Source organism: Aethalodelphis obliquidens, unplaced genomic scaffold (assembly GCF_003676395.1).
Source record: "Aethalodelphis obliquidens isolate GAN/ISIS:26980383/991018 unplaced genomic scaffold, ASM367639v1 scaffold56, whole genome shotgun sequence".
Taxonomy (NCBI): Eukaryota; Metazoa; Chordata; class Mammalia; order Artiodactyla; family Delphinidae; genus Aethalodelphis; species Aethalodelphis obliquidens.
The window spans coordinates 9,634,128-9,655,700 of NW_020838000.1; the positions used below are offsets into that span (position 1 = coordinate 9,634,128).

At 47.4% G+C, this 21,573-nt stretch overlaps 1 protein-coding gene across 2 annotated transcripts in view; it reads left to right on the plus strand.

The window, feature by feature from the left end:
• Positions 1-9,454: 9,454 nt before the first annotated feature.
• RFTN1 (raftlin, lipid raft linker 1) overlaps positions 9,455-21,573 on the plus strand; it is a 204,628-nt gene continuing 192,509 nt past the window's right edge. The window contains exon 1 of one of the 2 annotated variants that reach the window (XM_027086561.1): positions 9,455-9,720. The gene's annotated coding sequence lies outside the window, so the exon portion shown is untranslated. Of the gene's footprint in view, positions 9,721-10,059; positions 10,081-21,573 lie in introns of those variants that run through there. The other variant, XM_027086558.1, reaches the window with a different exon arrangement.

The window sequence follows — 21,573 nt, forward strand, 5'->3', positions numbered from 1 at the left end:
AGACATTATTAATCCAACATATAAGTTCTGTATTAGCTCCTGGTATGAATGGTGCTATGGTCTTAATGTGTGCATCCCCTCAAAATTCATATTTGAAACCCTAATCCCCAAGGTGATGGTAGTAGAAGGTAGGGCCTTAGGGAGGTGATTAGGTCATGAGGGTGGAGACTTCATCAATGGTATTAGTGCCCTTATAAAAGAGGCCCCAGGGACTTCTCTGGCAATCTAGTGGTTAAGACATCACGCTTCCACTGCAGGGGCATGGGTTCGATTCCTAGCTGGGGAACTAAGATTCCGCATGCCACGTGGCCAAAAGGTAGAAAAAAAAAAAGAGGGCCCAGAGGCCCCTGGTCCTTTCCACCATGTGATGATATATCAAAAGATGGTTGGTTATCTAGGAAGTGGGCCCTCATCAGACAATGAATCTGGTGGGGGGCAGGGAATGATCACGGACTTCTCAAGCTTCCTGAACTATAAGAAATCAATATTTGTTGTTTATAATCTACCTGGTCTATGGTTTTTAATTATAGGAGGCTAGACTGACTAAGACAAATGATATTCACCTGTTTATCCTATTTATTCACTTATTCCTTCCCTTGTTTATTCATTCATTCATCATATGAGTTTATAAGCCAGAGCATCCCAGGAAATGGAGAAATGACTAGATCAGAACCATGAGATCCCTCCTGCAGGTGGGGAAATAGGAGAGGAGTAAATGGCTACATAGCAGGCAAGGCAGTTAAATCTCAGTTAACAAAACCTCTTGAAGGAAACCCCTTTCATAAGAAATCATGTTTGGAATCATGTTTTTAATAAGCAGATACCTTGAGAAGCTGTGCTCACAGTGTAGAGCCGGAGCCGTATGCTAACTGTTAAGAGTTTTCCTCTATACGGCACGGGGAGGGGTGGGAGGAGGACCTTATGTTTGTTTGCTAATCGTCAATGTCATCCTTCAAGTGTCTAATCTCCCTTCTCATATCTATTAGCATAGTAGGTACTAAGATATACTGAGAATAAAACTTATGTTCCTATAACAACATTTCAGGGGGGCAGACGTGGTGGAAACTAATTCCCAGTCAGTTTCAGGATTGGCCCCAGCTCCCCTAGACTTGTGTATAAGTTCTGGGGGGCTCGTATTGTGCCAAACCCTTAGAAGGATTAGCAAAACCAATCGGTGTCATCTACATCCAGGATGGCTTCTGTTGGGATATCTTCGCATCCTCTGGTTGCCTATTGTTTTGTACTGCTCTCTGCTGTAGTATCCCTAAGATTTGTCACAAGGCTTCTGTTGGTTCAGATCTCTCAGCTTCTTTCAGTACATGGGAGCATTTTTGCTGCTTTTGTGACTTCACTCACTACAGGAATCTTTGTGGGACTATTTTATGACTTCCGTGCTTCCCTCAGGTCCTCAGGAGTCATTTTATTTCTTCCACAGTATGGTATGGTCATGGTCTTCTTCAGATCCATCTGTCCAGACATAGCATGCTGGGTGCCACCCTGAGCTCTACTTGGGGAAGGAGCCATGAGTCCCTTCTGTACTTGGGTTCTTCCAAACACATCTGAGGTTTCTATTATACCACCCACCAATATTATTGACTTTTATTTCAGGTATTCAGTTTTAGAATTTCCATTTGGTTCCTTTTTTTGTAGTTTCTAGCTCTCTGCTACAATTTCATATCTGTTCCTTCATTAAAAACACATTTTCCTTTATATCCCTGAGTATAGTTATAACAGCTGCTTTAACATCCTAATCTTATTTCAACACCTGGCTCATCTTCAGGTTGGCCTCCATTAATTAATTTTTCTCTTGGATATGGGTTACATTTTCCTTTTTTAAAATGTCTAGTAATTTTGGATTGTATTGTGGACATTTGTGAATGATATATTGTGAAGACTCTGGATTCTGCTATGTTACTGTCAAGAACATTATTGTTTTTAAATGTTAGCAGGCAGTTAACTTTGCTGAACTAAAATTCCAAACTTGGTCACCTTTGCAATGGGCACTGCTTGGAGTCTACTTCAGGGGTCAGCCAGTGGTTATACAGTCTGGTGCTTCCCATCTGTGGCTCTCTCATTTTGGGGATTCTGCCTCTCTCTCTCCAGCTGCTGTGATCACTCTGAACTCTGTCCTCTGATTCCTTAGCTGGTATGACTGTGGGTTTCTGTCAAAGTTTTGGCTGCCCTTTCAGGGACTAAAGGGGCCTGGCCTCAGGTGAAAAGCCATAAAAGAATGGAAAATCCACCCACGGATGTTTCCATTTTTCAAATGTGGACTCCCTTCCAGCTTATGCCTAGTTTTAGTTGCTTTCCACTGCCTTCAGAGAGTTATTTTTTAGAGTTTGTCTAGAGTTTATCTGTAGGAGAGTTGGTTCAGTACAAGCTACTGTACCATGTGGAGTGGAATTTGCTGCCCTTCCTTCTGGTTAAACTGTAGGGGCAGGATATTGTTTCTCCCTTTCTCAGGGACCTACAATGTCCATTTCAGTCTCTCTTCTCCTCACATTCTTCTCCCTGCCTGCAGCCTAGGGTTATGTTATGCACTCTGAGAAGTTGGGGAGATTTTTTTCTGCCTCTTTTTTTTTCTTTCTAAATTTTGAGTCCCCTTGGATATTTGAAACTCAAAAGTCCAAGGTTTCAGAACCTCAAAAGTTTTTTTTGCCCTTTTGCTGAAACTAACATTCCTTGGGCTGTAGATGCCATATGTATGTTCGGTTCCCAAATCAAAGAAAAGGGATAAGATAACAGGAAGTACTGGGATTTGGAAAGTACATCAATATTTCAAAAAAAATTATTCCTCCATATCAGGAATGACACCTATGTTGAGTGATTGTTTGACTGTGGTTTAGTACAAGTGAGACTGAGTGTGTCTGATATTTAGATCAATAGTTGTAAGTATTTAAGCCTTCTTATTTCATTCATTTATTCATTCAAACATGCTTCACTCATTGAAAAAACATTTAGAGACTGCCTATTATTTGTTAGGCCTTGTGCTAGGTACTAATTATGGAATAAAAAGTTGTATTTGTTAAAGACATTTCAGGCATCAGCAAACATTATGGAGAAAGGCATAAGGCAGCCTAGAATTAAATCTTGCCGGCTCTATTGAGCAGACTTGAAGCAATACAGATGCTGTTACTTTAAAGTCATTTGGGATAGTGAAGATAGCACAAAATTTGGATTCAAAAAACTCAAGTTTAAGTCCCAGTTTACCATTTATTAATTGTATTACTTTGGGCCAATCTCTCAATTTCTCTGGGCCCTACATTCATTTTCAATCATTATTAACTGCTGAATGTTGCTAGACTGAAAGCTTTCTCCCAACAGTACCTTTTTCTTCCCCGCTGTATCCTAGCATAGTGTTGGCACACATTAGGTTCTCAATAAATACTTCAACATTAAATGAGCAAGTAAATAATAACTCTTATTGCTTTTTCGATATGGACTTTTCTAGCTGGACATCTTGAGAACTACCAGGATTCCAGGTTAACATGGGAAATGCTCCTCTAATCGGGTTCCTCCTTTGTTCTTCCAGCTCCCAGATATGCTTGTGATGCCTTCCAGAACATCTGATGGATTCTAATAGGCAACAATCAATTAGGATATTGTGCTGCAGAAACAAACGACTTGTAGTCTCAGTGGCTTACAACAGGTCATTTCTTGTTCATGTTCCGTGATCATTACAGGTTTGACGGAGGGCTCAGCTTCTCACAACCATTCATGGACCTAGACTGGGGAGCAGCCACCATATAGAATGTTGCCAGTGGCCTTGCTAGAGAGAAGAGAGAGCTCTGGAAGGTCTTGTCCTAACAATTCAATAAGTGCTGTGGATTGATATACATCACTTCTGCTCACAATTCGTGGGCCAGAACTAGCCATATAGCCTCTCCCAACCACAAGGATCCAGGAAGAGCAATTCTACCATGGGGCCAGAAGGAGAGGACCAGAAATATTGGAGGAACAGCACTGACGATCACCACAGTCCTGCCTTGCAAGGAAGATCCTGAGCTGGTCCACTCAGGCTCATCTAAGGACAGGTCTGATGGGAAATAAGTGGGAGTATCTCTCATACTCCTGGGTCTTCTCACTTCCCTCAGGGTGGCAGGGCCCTACTCTGTCTCAGGTGCTTCACAGCATCCTAGGCTATCAAATGAGGATTGAACTCAAGGAATAAGGGTTAGTCTTTCTGGATGACCCACAGGTGGTGCTCTGGCTGCTCCTGATGGGAGTTCATTTCCAAATGTCAAGCTCCAAGAGTTGTTGTCTGGTTGTATACAAGGTTCCCAAGTTGTTACGGATGGATGATTCTTATCTGAGTAGAGGGATCTGGGTTTCTGAATTCTGACTCTGATCAGTCCCTGAGTCCTGTGAATTGCACCCTATTGACACAGCCCCTCTGTCTCTCCCTCCTTCCCCTGATCCAGTCTGGCAACTTCGATCTATTCCTGAGAGGTGTGTGTGTGTGCATGTGTGTGTGTGTGTGGGGGGGGATGGCAGTGGGTAGAGGAAGGAAAGGAGATATGATAGGAGACAATGCTTCTACTTGATTTCATATTTTTCCATATCTTTTTCATTTCATATTTGGACCTTGACTATGGAAACCCCCAAACCAAGAATTTGGCTTTTTTTTTCTGGTATTGTCATGGTAACTCTCCCTGGTGGCAAATGATGCCTTCTCTAGCTGTCTAAATTGGTGGGAAGAGGGTTGTTACAGCGTAACAAGAAATACAATGGGGCCCAATAGAATATTACTCAGCCATAAAAAAGAATGAAATAATACCATTTGCGGCAACATGGATCAACCTAGAGATTATCATACTAAGTGAAGTAAGTCAGACAGAGAAAGACAAATATCATATGTTATTGCTTATAGGTGGGATCAAAAAAAAATGATACAAATGAATTTATTTACAAACAGAAACAGATTCATAGACATAGAAAACAAACTTATGGTTACCAAAGGGGAAAGGGGGTGGGGGAGGGATAAATTAGGAGGTTGGAATTAACATATACACACTACTATATATAAAATACATAAACAACAAGGACCTACTGAATAGCACAGGGAGCTATACTCAACATCTTGTAATAATCTATAAGGGAAAAGAATCTGAAAAAGAATATGTATATAAGTGAATCACTGTGCTGTATACCTGAAACTAACGTGACATTGTAAATCAACTATAAGTCAATTAAAAAAAAAGTTTAAAAGAAAAAAAAATACAGAGGGGGAAGGGAAATCAGATTAGTTCATATATCAAAATATTATCCCATCATTTATTTAGTGAGTTATTTCCACAATCTCCTTTATTTATTTTTTATTATTTTTTTTTTGCGGTACGCGGGCCTCTCACTGCTGTGGCCTCTCCCGCTGCCGAGCACAGGCTCCGGACGTGCAGGCCCAGCGACCACGGCCCACAGGCCCAGCTGCTCCGCGGCATGTGGGATCCTCCGGGACCGGGGCACGAACCCGTGTCCCTTGCATCGGCAGGCGGACTCTCAACCACTGCGCCACCAGGGAAGCCCCTTTATTTTTTTACATCTGTGGAATATACAGGATTCCTACATATTCTTTTATATATATATATATATATTTTTTTTCTATCTCTGGTAATAAAGTTTGTTCACAAATGCGAGTTGATAGGTGTGTCCCATGAATGGAATAACCAGTGAAGGGGTATGGATGTGGACGGCTTTTGGTAAAGCCAGCGGCTTCCTCAGGCTGCCAACAGCAGTGTGCTTCATACCATATTCCTGCAATTTAGTCTCGCGGCTCTTTGCTCCAGAGAGCAAATTCTGTCTCAGCCACAGGAGGGCCCCTGCTCCCCTGAACTGCCTGTCAGACAGATTGGGAATTCAGAGGTAAAATGAAGACTGGATTCAGGAACAGAATAAAAATCTTTTTTTTTTTTTTGTATTGGGGTGAATGGAACATTTGGCAATCATCCGAACATTTCCTCAAATTGGTGATGCCTCTGGGTGGCATATGCAAAGTATTAGTTTGACTATACTTTGGACAAAATTCCCTGGCCTTGGCCCATCAATGCAAACATACAAAATATCCTGACAAGCTCCCTGCTCCACCCCAATTCACAATCCCACATGGCTGAGGGGGTCACAGGGCATGTTTGGACACTGGCATGAAGGTGCCCTGCTCCATTCTGGACTTGCCAGTGGCGTGTCTGTGAGGCTGTGACCGTCACAGTGCACGCAGGGCAGGGGGCTCCTTTGAAACCACTGGCTCTGGGGCACCTTATAGGAACTCTTATGGGAATGAATGTTACCCTACATGGGGCCAGCTTTCTGCAGCCGTTTATTACAGAGCAGCTGGCCAAACTGTGATCTCACTGTGGCTGCAAACCCACTTAAAATATTAACAGTGATGATAAAGATGAATAATTCCTGTACCTCCAGGGCATATATGAGTTTGCTTATCTCTCCTGTCAGCCCTGAAATGTTGCTGTTCAGCTGCCCGGGAGATGATCTGGTTTTCGTGGTCCTGCAAATAAACAATAAGGTCAGTAGCTCCCAGGTTCTGCAGCTTTTGATGGGTCTGTTTTCTGCAGAAGTTGTTACTGCTCTCTGCAGAATAACAGGCACTGAGCGTTTCTGAGCTAAGCTGGGAGAGAGGGGTTGAGTGAGGTGGGGTGGTGGTGAGGGTGGGAAAGAGGTGGGCAGAATAGAAGGTTAGCTGGGGTTCTCCCTCTCTCCAAGCCTCAGCGAAGCTGGGATGCGGCACAACTGCCCCGGCTGCTGGTACCCGTGGCCTTAATCATCTCCAGGGTGGGATGATGCTGCTGAGGCCAAGGGAGAGAATTGCTCCAGCAAGGGGGCCCTCGAACCCAGCTCTTCTAGGAATTGTACAGTCTGGCCACGGCTGCTTCTTACGCTTGCCTGGGCCGGCTTCACTGCTCTCCTTTCTACAGGGGCTGTGAGGGGAACCAGCTTCCCCATTAACTTGGGGCTTGCATTTTATTGATTGCGAACCCTCGGGATCCCAGTTCTGGGGCCATCTGTGACCTGTCGTGCTGTAATAGCTTGGTTTTCCCCGTGTTCAGCTCCCTCCCCGAGTACTTAGTGTTAAATCATAGGGGGAGGAAGTGTGAGCAGAGGAAAAACAGCACTATTACATGACCCCCGATGAGACCGCTGTGATAGAATTAAAAGCTGCTGCCCTAGGACATTCTAACAGATGACATTGTGAGGTTGCCAAGGTAACCCACCAGGATACAGTTCCAGCATCTTTGGGATTGATGCTGGGTAGGCGAGGTCAGTCAGAGGTGAGGCCCAGCTGCTCAGGGTGTGTCCCCTGGCTGGCCAGTCCATGGCAGTCAAGTGGAAAATCAAGGCTGACCTTTACACAACACCAACAAACCCAACCTTGTCTCCTCATCGGCTATTCCAGGTGAAAGAGAATCAGAATACTCCAGGTAATTGTTCCATGTAGGTTACGCAGAGCCGAAAAAGGTCCGGATATGAATGACTCACCCATTCATTCCATATATGTTGATCAAACACCTACTATGTACCAGATAGGAAGCTGGCCAGAATATGGTGTCAGAATATCTAGGCGGAAGGTCGGGAGTTCTAGAAAACCTAAGAGAATGCAGGTCCAAGCAGGGAAAAAAGACATTTAAGACATTTACACATCATTACTACTCAGGAAAAGGTTGAGTGGAAGAAAATAAAAACAATCAGAATAACTTATTAACCCCAAGGACCTGGTGTTAAAAAAAAACATGGGCAAAAATTGTATAGAGCGCAAATTATCTGCTTAAAAGAAGGCAACCTCCTCCTCCAAACACACCAAGTTATGCTGCGTTCCCCCCCTTTCCCTTTATCTTCTTTTAAATACTCCGTGTTTACTTTTGAACTACTGGTTAATACCTATAAATGTTACTTTCTTTCTCTCAGGTAAGGATGGGAAAGATTTCAGATGGGCCCTAGCTTGGGATCACTCAAGGCCTTGGGCATATAAATAACAAAGATCCCTCCTTTTGGCCTCATAGGTGGGTGTTCAAAACCATCACTGGGCCCCCCCCCGCCCCCCCCACTTGTCTCCACATAATACTGTTTGCATCTGGACTTGGGCTGTCACCTGATCTTGTTATTTTCTCCCAGATGGGAAGCCAAGCAGAGGAGAGAGTGGGGGAGATTGGAGGCGGTGGTGGTGAGTGATACCAGCGAGTGGTGGGGTGGAAAGGGAAAGGGGCAAAAAACAAAAACAAAAACAAAATGGTAGTGGGGGGAGGGGGGAGGAACACAGAACTGGGATGGCTAGGAACAAGTAAACAAGGAAGAAAATCTCTGAGAAACTGTGGTTACGGGAATTCCTGCAAACAAAATAGTGCCTCCTTACCCCCTGGGGGCGGTTATTAGTACCGGAAGGACATCATTAAAACACTGCTGGGGCCTACACCAGCCCTCCATCCTGTGGGCTCCAATGCTTAAGGCCCCCTCTTTGGCCAACCAGAAAATGTAGATGATTAGATTATGTCAGTTGTCTTACTGCAGTCCCCTAATAATAATAGTAATGATAATGATAATATCAACAACAAGAGGATAATAGCTCAGTTACAGAGTGCTTTCCTAAACACTTTACTTATAAAACCCACCAGAAAAAAGTGCTACTTAACAGAGAAGGAAATAGGAACAGAGCCGTTAAGATCACACAGAAGGTAGATATGGATGAGGGCCTGAGGCCCACCCTGATGACTTGGCTCTAGGGTTCCCGCTATTAACCCTTACACTGTGATTGTGCTTTGTTTAAAAAGCTCCAGGAAGAAAGACTTTTACAATGGGCTCACTGCCTCCCATTTTCCCGTCACTAACAAAGCCCTGGCTTGGCTTTTCATTTATAGAATTGTCTCCTTGGCCGGCCTGAAGCTGCAGGCCAAGATGGTTCCCCAGATGTTCTCAAACCTTCTGGGCGCCTGTAGTAGGTGGGCTAGGGTGTGGCATGAGGACTGTGGCATTGTCCCGCTCCTTAAGCACTGTCTCCCAAGCAATAACGTAGAGCCTGGGGATGGCCCCACCTGTGGAATGGGGAGGATGAATGGTCCACTGTTACTGGTCCTCCCCCGCCCACTCCCAGCCATCAGCGCCTTAGAGGCAGTCGCCCTCCAGCACCCAAGCCCAAATTTTGAGGGCTCCGAGTCCCCCACGCGCGCTCCTGACGCACGCAACCTTGGTTACAAGGGGTCGAGAGGGTGGGCGGGGGAGCCACGGACCTCTGAGCCGTGGAGCGGCGAGGGTCACTGGCTGGGGGAAGCCGTGTGCAGCGCGCAGGTTGCCGGCCGCCTGAGGCGGCGGCGCGGGGCGCGGGGCGCGGAGGGGGCGCGGGGCGGGCCAGCTGCTCCCGCGGCGGCTCCCCCGAAGACGCAGCGCAGCATATTTTGCACATGAGTTCAGAGGAAGAGGAAGTGTAGCCGGCGGACGCGCGGCGGCGACGGGGGCGCGTCGGGGCTGGAGCCGGAGCGCGCCGGGCTCAGGGCGCAGCTAGCGGGAGCGCGGCGGCCGCGGGCTCCGCTGAGGGACAGACGCACGGATCGCAGGAGGGACGGACACACGAGCACGCCGCGCCGCCTGCCCCGTCCCCACCCCCTGGCGCCCACGCCTTCCCCGCGCCGCCTCCTCTGTATGGCACAAACTTTCCTCCCGGGACGGAACACGCTGTCTCCGGGAGCCCGCGCCCGCGCCTTCTCCTCGGCTTAGTCCAGAACGGTAGGTGGGCGCCTGAAGGATTCGGGATGGAGGCGGGCGCAGGCGGGGCGGGAACCCGGCGGGCAGGGGGAGCCTGGCGGGGCGCCTCCCTGCAGGTTGCCGAGGCTGGGCGTGCTTCCCAGGCGCCGGGGCTGCCAGAGGGCCATCCCCGTCCCCTGCACCCCGGCCCGGATTGGATGGGGTCGGGGACAGGATCCATGGGACGCAGCGGTCTTGGGCCAACTTTTTTTGGGGGGGAAAAAAAAATCATCCCTGGCGAGCCATGGGGAGAGGCACCCCAGAGCAGTCTGTTGAGGGTCGTGGGCTCCGCATGCTCCGGGCGCCTAGGAAGGAAGCAGAGGGGAAGCTTCGAGGCTACAGGTGGGTGTAGGACACTGCTGCAGGGGGTCCTCGGCAAAGATCAGGCGGGAGCTGGCCCAGGAATCCAGGTTCAGGAGGGCACGAGGCCGGGGTGGGCTGGGGTGGAGGCGACTCCCGCTGCCCTTCTGCGTGCGCCCCGGGAGGTGCGTTTGTTCCCGGGGCAGCGGTGTTGGACGGACGGGAGCAGACGTGCCGCGCGTTCAGAGGAAGCGCCGCGGCCAAGGGAGGCTCAGAGCCTCGGGGCGCGGGAAGTCCCCGTCACTGAAAACGGGCATCTCCCCTTCTGTAAAGGGGGTTTCTTCCCTCGTCCTCACCACTTTCCGAGGCCCAAGGGACGCCAGGGTGGACCTGGGTGAGGGCGGGGTGGTGGCGGCGTTTATTTCAGGAAGCCCCGTTGTCAGGCATGCACACCCCCCCTCCTGTGCCAGGGCTCATGCCCTTCACCTAGACTGCCGCTGTCTTTGGCAGCGGGAACCGCGTGGAGGCCAAGGTGCAGTAACCCAGGCGCCCTGCCTCCCTGGTGCTTGCACCTGGCTGCCCTGTGTCGTTGTGGGTGGTCCCCAGGGACGCTGGGTGGTGTCAGTGAGTTTGTTAGGGGGTTTAAGAACAAAAAAGTATTAAAAAAAAAAAAAAAAGTCTGGCACCAGTTCCTATGTTTGAGTGACTGCCCTGGTCTCCAGCAACCTGGTTTCCTTCTTGTAATTGGTACAGCTGTTTTCAGATGGTGGGCGCAGTCAGGCGAGGCGTCTTCCAGCCCCTGCCATCGTGTGTCATCTCAGGATAAGTGAGGCCCTGCCAGGAAGGAAGGCAGGCGTAATGTGAGCCACCTCTGGGCCCGTGCGTAGGGCTTGCCCTGCACCCCACGTGTCCCTGGCCACGGGGATTCCTAATTTGTACCTCTGAACAGCTGAATCCCCTACCAAGTTCAAGTGACCCCAGATGTCACCAAACCCCACAGAGGGGTTAAGCAACAAGCTGTTTGGGGCTCTTTGGTGCGTGTGCGTGCTAACCTCAGTGAAATCACTTTAACCTCAGAGGGAGCTCTGCATCCTCTTTTGCCTTAAGTGGGGTTTCTGGCCTGACAGCTGTGAGGACACCCCTCTGGCTGCATTTGTATAGCAAGTCACCGGGTCGCTTTTTCTTTGTTTGTCTTTTGGCTGCATGGACGTGGGACAAATGGAAGAGAGGTGTTGTACCGTTAGCTAATAGATTTGGTGCAGGAACTGAAAGAGAATTAATTGGGAATACGAGTCAGTGAGTTCTTTTTCTCCCTCTTGAGCAGGAATTTTTGGCCTCCATTCAAATAATTGCTTTGTCTGTAGGGAAACAGGCAGAAAATCTTTGGCATGAGTGATGTGAGTTCCTGTAAAGCTACTTGTGTTCTTCCAGTCTTAACTTTTCAGCAGAATCGAAATTATGTGGGCCCATGGCTTGGTGGGCATGGGTGTCTTGCTAAATTTCTAAGTTGGTGGGCTAGGGAGAGGGCCCTGTGACTCTTTCCCCCACCCACCTCCTTTTAAAAAATATAGAAAAGTTGGGGCTTCCCTGGTGACGCAGTGGTTGAGAGTCCGCCTGCCGATGCAGGGGACGCGGGTTCGTGCCCCGGTCCGGGAAGATCCCACATGCTGCGGAGTGGCTGGGCCCGTGAGCCATGGCCGCTGAACCTGCGCGTCCAGAGCCTGTGCTCTGCAACGGGAGAGGCCACAACAGTGAGAGGCCCGCATACCGCAGAAGAAAACAAAACTATATATATATATATATATAAAAGTTGCAAAAACAGTGACCACCCAAATACCCGTATCTAGAGTCTATAATTTTACAATATTGGCTTTATTACACATCCGTCCATCTAGTCATCCCTCTATCCATCCATCAGCAACTTATTGTTTTATGCATTTTAAATTAAATGACAGACATTGGTACAGGTCACCTCTAAACGTTTCAGCACACATTTCATTATTTAGAGTTCAATATATGTTCATGATTTTCTTAAGGTAAAATTTATACATATGGTGAATTTTTACATACATACATATCTCCATATAGTGAAATGCACAGACCTTGAGGGTAACATTTGCATAATGTTTCGACAGACACCTACACCTGTGTAACCCTCATCTCTATCAAGTAATGTCGCCATCACCCCCAGAAAGTTCCTTCATCCCCATTCCCAGTCAGTCCCTGCCCTCACCCTTTGTTTCTCACTCAAAGTTAGTTTAGCCTGGTCCTGAACTTCATGTAAGTGGAATTCCACTTACAGTATTTATTCCACTTTACAGTATTGTGTAAAGCTTCTTTCAGTCAGCATGTTTTTGAGGTTCACCCATGTTTTATGTACCAGTAATTCGGTCTATTTTATTGCTGAGTTATAGTCCGGTATCTGTTTATAATGCAGTTTGTTTATGTATTCCCCTGTTGATGGACACATGAGTTATTTCCAGGTTTGGGGGGTATTGTGAATGGAGCTGCTGTGAATATTTGTATACAAGTCTTCCTAGGGACATACGTTGTCATGTCTTGTGGGTAAATGGAGTGGGATTGCTGGGTCATAAAAGAGATGTATGTGAACCTTATGAGAGGCTGCCCGACCTTCTCCCAACATGGTTATACCATGTTACACTCCCGCCAGCGAAGAATACAAATGTGAGATTCCAGATACAACAACTCATCTTCCTAGCCCAAAGTCAAGAGCGTGGTAGACCAGTGTTCTTCTGGGGCCCGAGGGAGCCAGTAATTGGAACATCTGAGACAGTCTGGACCATGCTGTTCATAGCTGGAGGAGCTGAGAGAAATCCCTGACTCTGCCAGTAAATGGGTTTACTCTTAAATTATTGCAGACAGTCAGACAAATATTTTATTTTTAAAGATCTTCAGAGAAGGGAATTCCATAGGGGAACGTCCCCTTGGTTGTGAAAGAAGATCGACTGCTTTCTATATAAAGAAAAATAAACCCCAAACCCCAAAGAATTCCACTAAACTTCTGCTTCGAAACTCCTGGGGGATTTCTGGCGTAGTGGTCTGGTTGCTGTGAATCTGGTGGAGATTCCCGTTGGATTTCACCGGCTGAGGCAGCTGGCTGTTGAAAGCGGTTGTGTTTGCTTTGTGAGACAGGTCAGATTTGGCTTTTTGAAGGCTGCGAGAACAGCTTTCCTGTTAAAGTGATGTGGCCTGTCAGTGAGAAACATGGCCTGTCAACACCCCTCTTATTGTCCTGGCTGAGAAAATGGGCCGTTCCCTCTCAGGTCCCCTTGCACCTTCGTCCCCGTCTGTGGGCCTGTAGCCAAACCTGGTCTTGGCTGATATAGGAAGTAGGAACGGAGCTCCCTGCCTATGTGAGACCCAGGATGAAGCTTTGACATCTCGCTGAGGTGTCTTACTGAGGTCAGCTGACAAGTGGTACAGAGTCTTAAGACATTGGCCTATGTTTGGGGACTGTTCCCTTCGTCCGCCAGCCTAGTACATTGCCTGCCGCAGGGTAGAGGCACAGAATAATTCTCATGGTACCCATCTGGGTGACTGCCTGTCTGGAGGTTGTCCCAGATGTCAGGACCCCAAGACGTATTTTACTAGAGGCCACTTTACTATAGCCCGTGAAACAGGTTCAAAGTGTTAGGAAAACTTTGCCAACTGTAAACTTCCATTCTAGTAGCACCGTTTTTATTTTATTACAGATTTTACTATCGCTGTTGACAAAATTATCATTATAGCTACCCCTTGCCAGGCGCCCATTCTTTGCCAGCCACAGTTAGGCTCGTTACGTGCGTGCTCTGAATCTAATCCTCGTGAGAGGCAAATACTATTATTATCTGCACTTTGGCCTTGAGGAAACTGAAGCTTAGGGAGTTAGGGAACTTGCCCCAAGTTCACATTTTCATGTTTCCTGGACATTAAGGGAAGAGGCTGTGACCTTCTGGTTTCGCAAATGCAGATTCCATCTGCAAGCATAGATTTCCAAATACACGAAGCCGTCGTAGAAGAGAAATGTAAGCTGGATGGGGGATGGAAGTTGGAACAAATGACACACTGGAATCACTTTCTTAAGTCTTTTGCCTGTTTCTTTTTGTTTCAGGCTTTCTGAGATTTGGGGCACCTGGAGCCTGGGTAGAGGTGCTAATTTTGGTGACAATTTAAGATATTATTGGTTGTGATGATTGTAATTTTATCGTAGGGAAAGGAAGACGTGGCCAGCTGTTTGGTTTGAGCGTCTGTCTGTCAGCTCACTTGTGGCTGGGCTGTCCACTACAGTAGCCACTGGCTACATGTGGCTATTTACATTTAAATGTCAATGAATTAAAAGGAAATGAAATTTAAAATGCAGTTCCAGCCTCACCGGCCACCTTTCAACAGCCCTAGAGCCACATGTGGTTATTGGCGAGCGAATTGGACAGAGCAGATGTATTTTCATCCTGGTTGAAAGTTCTGTTTGATGGGGCTACTCTATACTAAGCATTTCTCTTTTGTCCTTCAGTTTAAGAATTGGCCACACTCTTGGCTAAAGCTTAGGCTGTTTTTCACTGACAAAGAGATAAATTTAGCCAGACATTTCTTTTATGTTTATAAAAAGGTTTGTGTGTGTGTGTGATCCTTCCTCCCATTCACATTCAGTTTTTGACATAAATTTGAGTTTCCCTTTTCTCTTGGGCCCCCAAAGGGGCTCTCGTTATTATCGTTGTGTATTTTACCAAGATGCGTTCTCTGAAAAGATCGGTACAGCGGGCAAGCGATGGTCACTGCTTGAGGCCCTGTTAATTTCCTCGCTCTCCAAAGAATTCAGTTCAGCGTTTAAATATGCATTTGTGCGACTTACTCCCTACCTGGGCTGAATTCAGGAAGAAAAAGTGCTCTCAGCCGGGCCAGAACCAAAGAGCTAGAAAATCAGGTCACATTCTATGTGTGATGGCTACCTGCCAAGACTGAGGTGGAGCAGGCATCCTTTGGGGTACCTGGGGGCTTCGTTAGGGGGTTTTCCTGGGTCGGGCCTGCCCCTGTGGTGTCGGGAGCAGCGGAGGGGCCGCAGCGTCGTATCTGATGGTGCAGGATGGTGACGGAGGGACGTCCCCTTTACGGGGTGTCCATACTCAGGCTCGGTTCAAAGGAGAGGGGCGCCAGCCCACGGGGGTCAGTGGGGAACCCAGAGCCCCCAGAGCTGGGAAGTCAACATCAGCTATGTTTGCTCAGCTTGTTTGATGCTCCCCAACTCTCGTGCTACTTTATGAAGCTGTATTGGATGTTTCCACAATTTTTCAACCAGGAAGCCAGCTGCACTTCACTGACAGCGTTCTTTGGCTTTTAAAACGAAACTGTCCCATTGTGTTGTTCCATAGGCAGAGCCCCTGGATGGGCAGCATTTATTCTTTGCAAAGGATTATCAGCTTCCACGTGTGTGTGTGTGTGTGTGTGTGTGTTGTGTGTGTGTGTGTGTGTGTGTGTGTGTGTGTGTGTTGGAAGTCCCAGATTAGTATTTCACCCCGAGGAAATACTTCTGAGGAACCTTCAAGTTTTATGGAATAACTCCCAAATTATTCAGATTTGGAGAAATTTTTGTAATAGACCTTATCCATTAAAGTCAGATGAGAAGAGATTAGGTTAATCACAGACTCTGGTTAATGGAACGTGACCATATCGTGTATTACAAGATTTTGGAAATGCAGAGTACAAGAAATCAGACTGTTCATTTAAACACTTCTTTAATTTAGAGAGGTCTTTGGGGATTTTTCCAGTGTCTTGGGACACTTTATAAGCACCCTTTCGGTGTGGTGTAATTATAGCAGGTTAACAGGGATCTCTGTCATGGATAACAAGTAGTACTAGTAATAGTACTAATAATGGTTAACATTTAGACAGCCATTTCTAGGTGCCTGAGCTCTTCTAAGCCCTGTTAAATTAACTTACTTAGTCCTCACCCTGCAAGGGGATTCTGCGGTCATCCCGATTTTATAGTGGAGAACCCTGAGGTTAAGTGGCTCCCTTGACGTCACTCGGCTAGGAAGTAGGGACCCTCGAACTTTAACCAGGCACTCTGGCTCCAGAGCGTCACCAGCCCCTGTGCTGTGCTTTTAAAAAGGCGAACTTGAGAGCAACAGGCAAGTATTCCAAAGGCCCTTCCCATCCTTTTCCAGATAATAGGCACCTTTCCTTCTCCGGGAGTCTGTTGACGGAGTAGGTGTTACTGTGCATCTCTTGGGGCAGGGCATTGGGGTAGTTGTTGTTGAGGATGAAGAGGTAACTGCCTTCGAGGAGTTTGCTGTCCCATGGGAAGATGGGGCGGTACCCAAAGCTCCAGAGCTCTCTCCCTTGAGCTGTGGACTGGTCCATCCGGCTGCCCACCCCACCTCCCCTTGGTTGGAGTTAACGCATCCAGGACAAACTCCGGTCTGCTCTGGCCCAACTGCTCCTTTCACGGTGTGCCTGTCTTGGGAGGTGGTCGCTGCAGCTTTACAGGTGCTCAGGCCACAAACCTGAGAGGGGTCTCGGATGCCCTCTTTTTCTCATGCCCTGTCTCCAAACCACTAAGAAATCTCACTTCCTACCTTCAAAACGTATCCAGAATTTGACCTCTGCTCACACCTCATCACCACCTGCTCTCCCTGTTCCCGGGGTCAGAGTGATCGTGTCTCCCTTGGGGCTCGAAACCCTCTGAGGTCTCCCATCTCACTGGGGACAAAGCCAGCGTCCTGACCACGGCCGCCCAGGCTACCCCACCTCCCCGGGCAGGTCCAGGACCTCCCGGCCTGTTTGCACTCGTTGCCACCTGCTCCCTCATCCCAGTGCTCGCCCTGTCACCTTCTGGGGGAGGCCTTCCCTGATCACGCTGTTTTTTTTAAAATTGTGCCCTCCCCTGTACTTGCTAATGCCCCTCTCTGCCTTACTTGTCTTTACGTGACATACTTTTTTTTTTTTTTTTTTTTTTTGCGGTACACGGGCCTCTCACTGTTGTGACCTCTCCCGTTGCGGAGCACAGGCTCCGGACGTGCAGGCCCAGCGGCCATGGCTCACGGGCCCAGCCGCTCCGCGGCACGTGGGATCTTCCCGGACCGGGGCACGAACCCGCGTCCCCCACATCGGCAGGCGGACTCCCAACCACTGCGCCACCAGGGAAGCCCTATGTGACATACTTTTAAACTTGAACTTCATTCATTATTTTTATGTGTCTGCTCCTGAAAGTAAGGTCCACGAGGGCGGGGTTGTTCTTGTTTTGTTTTGTTTTGGTCTTTGTCTCTGTTTCGCTTCGGTATCCCCAGCACTTGGAACAGTGCCTTGCACCTACTAAGTGCTCAGTGAAGGAGGGCGTGATGGTTAATTTTATGTATCAGATTGGCTACCACAGGGGTACCCAGTTTTTGGTCAAACAGCAGTCCAGGTGTTGCCATGGGATATTTTTAAAGATGTGATTAACATTTGAATCACCCTCCCTAATATGGGCGGGCCTCATCCAACTAGTTCGAGGACTTAGAAGACTGAGGTCTCCTGAGGAGGAAGGAGTTCTGCCTCCAGATGGGCCTGGGGCTCAGCTCTGCACCATCACGTTTTCCCTGGGCCTTTGGCCTCCTGGCCTGTGCTATAGATTTTGGACTTGCCAGCCTCCAAGTCCAAAGACAAGACCTTTAAAAGAAATCTGCCCCAACTTCTCTCTCTGTAGATATCTACATAAGGACACATATATGCACAAGAAACCCAGGAGGAAGAACAGGCTTTTGGGGCAGGGTGTTGTGTTCTCTTTGGGGCATATTCATCTGGAAGTGCCGGGAAAGTTCCAGGTGAAGATGTTGGAACGGGTCCGTGGGTGTGTCTGTTGGAGTTGGAGAGCAGTCAGGCTGGGAGGTGAATCTGACAGCTAACGGGGAGATGATGCAGTTAAGGAACTTTTTTGAGCCTACGTGCCTCCTTGTATTGGAGGTTCCCAAATTCTGTACTAAGGCACCCCAAGGCACCACAGCAAGTGGTACTTGCGTGTTGGATGCCACCCTCATTACTAGCCCGAGGTAGTTCACAGGATCAACATCAAAGGCCACCACTTCCTTTTGATGATGTCATATCTTTGCAAAGCTGGATTTGGGGTGGTTGCTAAGAAGATCATTGTTGAACAGGAGATGAGGGTGGTGGTGTCCAGTGTGATTCTGAGGTTTGAGAAGTTTCCCGGTGCCAAATGGACGCACACATCCCAGTAGTAAGTAATTATGGTAATTTAAGGATGCAGGAAAAATTTTTTTTTCAGTTTGTGTAGTCTGTTCTTTCAAAGGGATGCTAAGTTGTTTATACATAATTATCAATTTGTTTGGACCTGACTACTTAATAAATCGAGCTGTGGGTATTGCTTTTAGCCTGGGGGTGCTGTGAAAAAACGTATAGGGACACTGGGGGTGCCGTGACCTGAAAAGTGTCAGAGCCTTTGCCCTGTATTGTTCTGGGTATTATATGTAGTGTGTACAGGATAAGGACCAGGGACAGAAAGGCAGGGGACAAAGGGACAGGAATGAGGGCTGCACACCAAAAGTTGTATTTCTACAGAAACAAAAGATGTGAGCAAATAAAATATAAGCATTTGTTGATTCAGGGTAGTGGGTACAGAGATGTCTCATTTTTTTAATCCTTATCCATATGCTTGCGGTGGTTGGTAGTGAAAGTAATTTGAAGAGAGAGGCAGAAGGAGGCTGGAGATAGAAATTTGGGGGTGCACTTGTGTTAGGGACGACAACAGAGAGCCTGGGAAGGGAGGGTATGAGGTCCAGCGAGATTCAGGTGATGCAGGGGTGGAACCAAGGGGGTCAGCAAGACCACGTTCTTCTAGACTGTGGTTGTCAGCCCTGGCTAAGCAGCCTAAGAGAGACCCTGGGCCCCTGCGGCCTGGGTGTTAGGAGATTGGAGAGGGTCAGGAGTGGGAAAAGACAGGGTTTGCTCTGAGCGTGTTGATTCTCAATCCTGGATGTCAGTTAGAATCACTTGTGGGGGTGTCTTAAAAATGATGCTTGGGCCCCACCCCAAATGCCTGGGCATCTGGACATCAAAACAGCTGTCCAGGTGATTCCAGTGTGCAGCCAACATTGAGAACCACCGCCATGGCTTTCTCAAGCTTTACTGTGATTCAGACTTTGATGAATCGTGTGTGAAAAGGTGGATTCTGATTAAGTAGGTCCGGGTGGGCTGATCCCAGGAGTGCCATAGCTCCTGGTCTGAGGACCACACTTTGAGTAGCAAGTTCTTCTGAGGGGAGGCTGTTTTATTTAAGGGTGGTTGTGATGGAGGCTAGTGGGAGAGCAGAAAGAAAGGTGGTCTAGATCAGTCTCCACCGAGTGTTTTCCTTTGATAATGTAAATACCCCTCGTATTGCCTTATCTCTTGCTGTGTAACATATTACCCCCAAACTTGGCAACTGAAAATAGTAATGAATGTTTATTATCTCGCAGGGCTTCTGTGAGTTAGAAATCCAGAAGCAGCTGAGCTGGGTGGTTCTGACTCAGGGTCTCTCACGAGATTGTGGTCAAGATGCTGGCTAGGCTGAAGGCTGTTCTGGAGCTGAGGGATGCTCCCACTTGAGTGTTGAGTTCATCGTGGCTGTTGGTTGGAGGCCTCAGTTCCCTGCCCTGGGGGCTTCTCCACGGGGTTAACAGAGTGTTCTTACAATATGGCAGCGGGCTTCCCCCAGGGACATATCCTACTGATTACACAGGTCAGCCCTGCTCAGTAGAGGAGGGGACCACTGGTGAACGGGAGGATTATTGAGGGATATCTTGCAGGCTGTCTGTGATACATCTTGTTGTCTTCAACTAGGAAATGTAATGCATATGCAACACAGAAAACTTGAAAATATAGAAAACCATAAAGAGAATGTCTCTCATCACTCGTGACCCAGAGGAAAGTTCTGTGAATATCTTTATTTAACCTGCCAGTTAAAAAAAATATGTGGATTTTCATATACAGATACACACATAGACACTTAAAAAACAGTAGCACCATAATATAACCCCGTTTCATACAGATTGTTCTTTTCCTTGGCATTGAATCAGGAATACTTTACATGGGTCAGTTTTAGTTTTCCTTGGGTTTCTGTCTCAGTTTGTAGGATATCAAGATTTGATGCCATCCGTACAGCTGATTGGATTTTCAAGTTTTCATTTACATTTCTGGGTGGAGAGAGATGTTCTTATCATGTAAAAACTTCTTAATTTGGATCATCAGTTCCTACTTTGGGTGCCTGAATGATGTAATAAACACACTCGAGTCTTTAAATATAGGATTTGAGTGGAGAAATAAAGAATGAGTTTGCCAGCTGATCCAGCATCATTGCGTATAATTGCCCCATCTCTGGTTGCTTGTCATGAGCTGTTGGCAGTTGTTAAAATTAGCTTTATGGTCTGCCTCAGATTAGCAGCAAGTGTGGTAAATGAGGGCTCACTCTTAATGAAACTAATTTGTATTTGAAAATATAACTACATTTATTCCCCATTATTTAAATGTGTGCATGCTAGTTGATAGTAAAAATAAACCTTTAAACTCAGGGATTTTTTTTAAACCCCAGGTGAAAAATAATTGTTTAAGGAGGTGATCTTTTTTTTTTTTTTTTTTTTGCGGTACACGGGCCTCTGACTGTTGTGGCCTCTCCCGTTGCGGAGCACAGGCTCCGGACGCGCCGGCTCAGCGGCCATGATTCACGGGCCCAGCCGCTCCGCGGCATGTGGGATCTTCCCGGACCGGGGGCACGAACCCGCGTCCCCTGCATCGGCAGGCGGACTCTGAACCACTGCGCCACCAGGGAAGCCCGGAGGTGATCCTTTTTGAAGTGGTTTTCCAGTGTTTTACGTGCATCTGGGGAAGTATTTCAAAACCAGATTAGAACTACTTTAAAATAAAAATTCAAACATTTCAACATTTAAAATGACACAGAACATCGTGCCCCATGGCTGATCAGCTCTTTCTGGAACCAAGTCTATGGGGGTGTGCCCTCTGTTTTATATCACAGCGGTTTTCTCCAAATGCCCTGCACCCCGCCCAGACTTCTAGAACAACCAGCCTCACCGTACCACGTGTATTTCTTCATTGTCTTTCTTCTCCTTCACCTGTGATCTCCTAGAGGGTAGGACCTGGTCTTTCCATTTTTGTATTTACTAATTGAGGGTGTGACTCAAAAGAGGCCATAATAAATGTTCATTAGATGAATGAATGCACGAACTCGGAACATGAATTCTCTCCCTCATGGAGCTGACAGTTCCTGCATGAAACTGGGCCCACATATACCAAAGACACACCTCCTTCTAGGCTTGATTCAGAAAGAATTGATTTTTCCAGAGTGTCACCAGTTGAGGGATCTTTGCTTCTGGGTCATTTGCAAATGACCTCTCCTTGTAGTGGGTCTCAGAGACCCCCAGTGATGACCTTATTTTCTTCCCTAGTCTGTCTCCAGTCCTACTAATGTTTAGCCAGTTTCTGCTGAAGAGCTGTAAGGATACTTTGGCTCTTTTCCCACTGTCTCACCATAGGAGCGGGGAAAGACCTGTG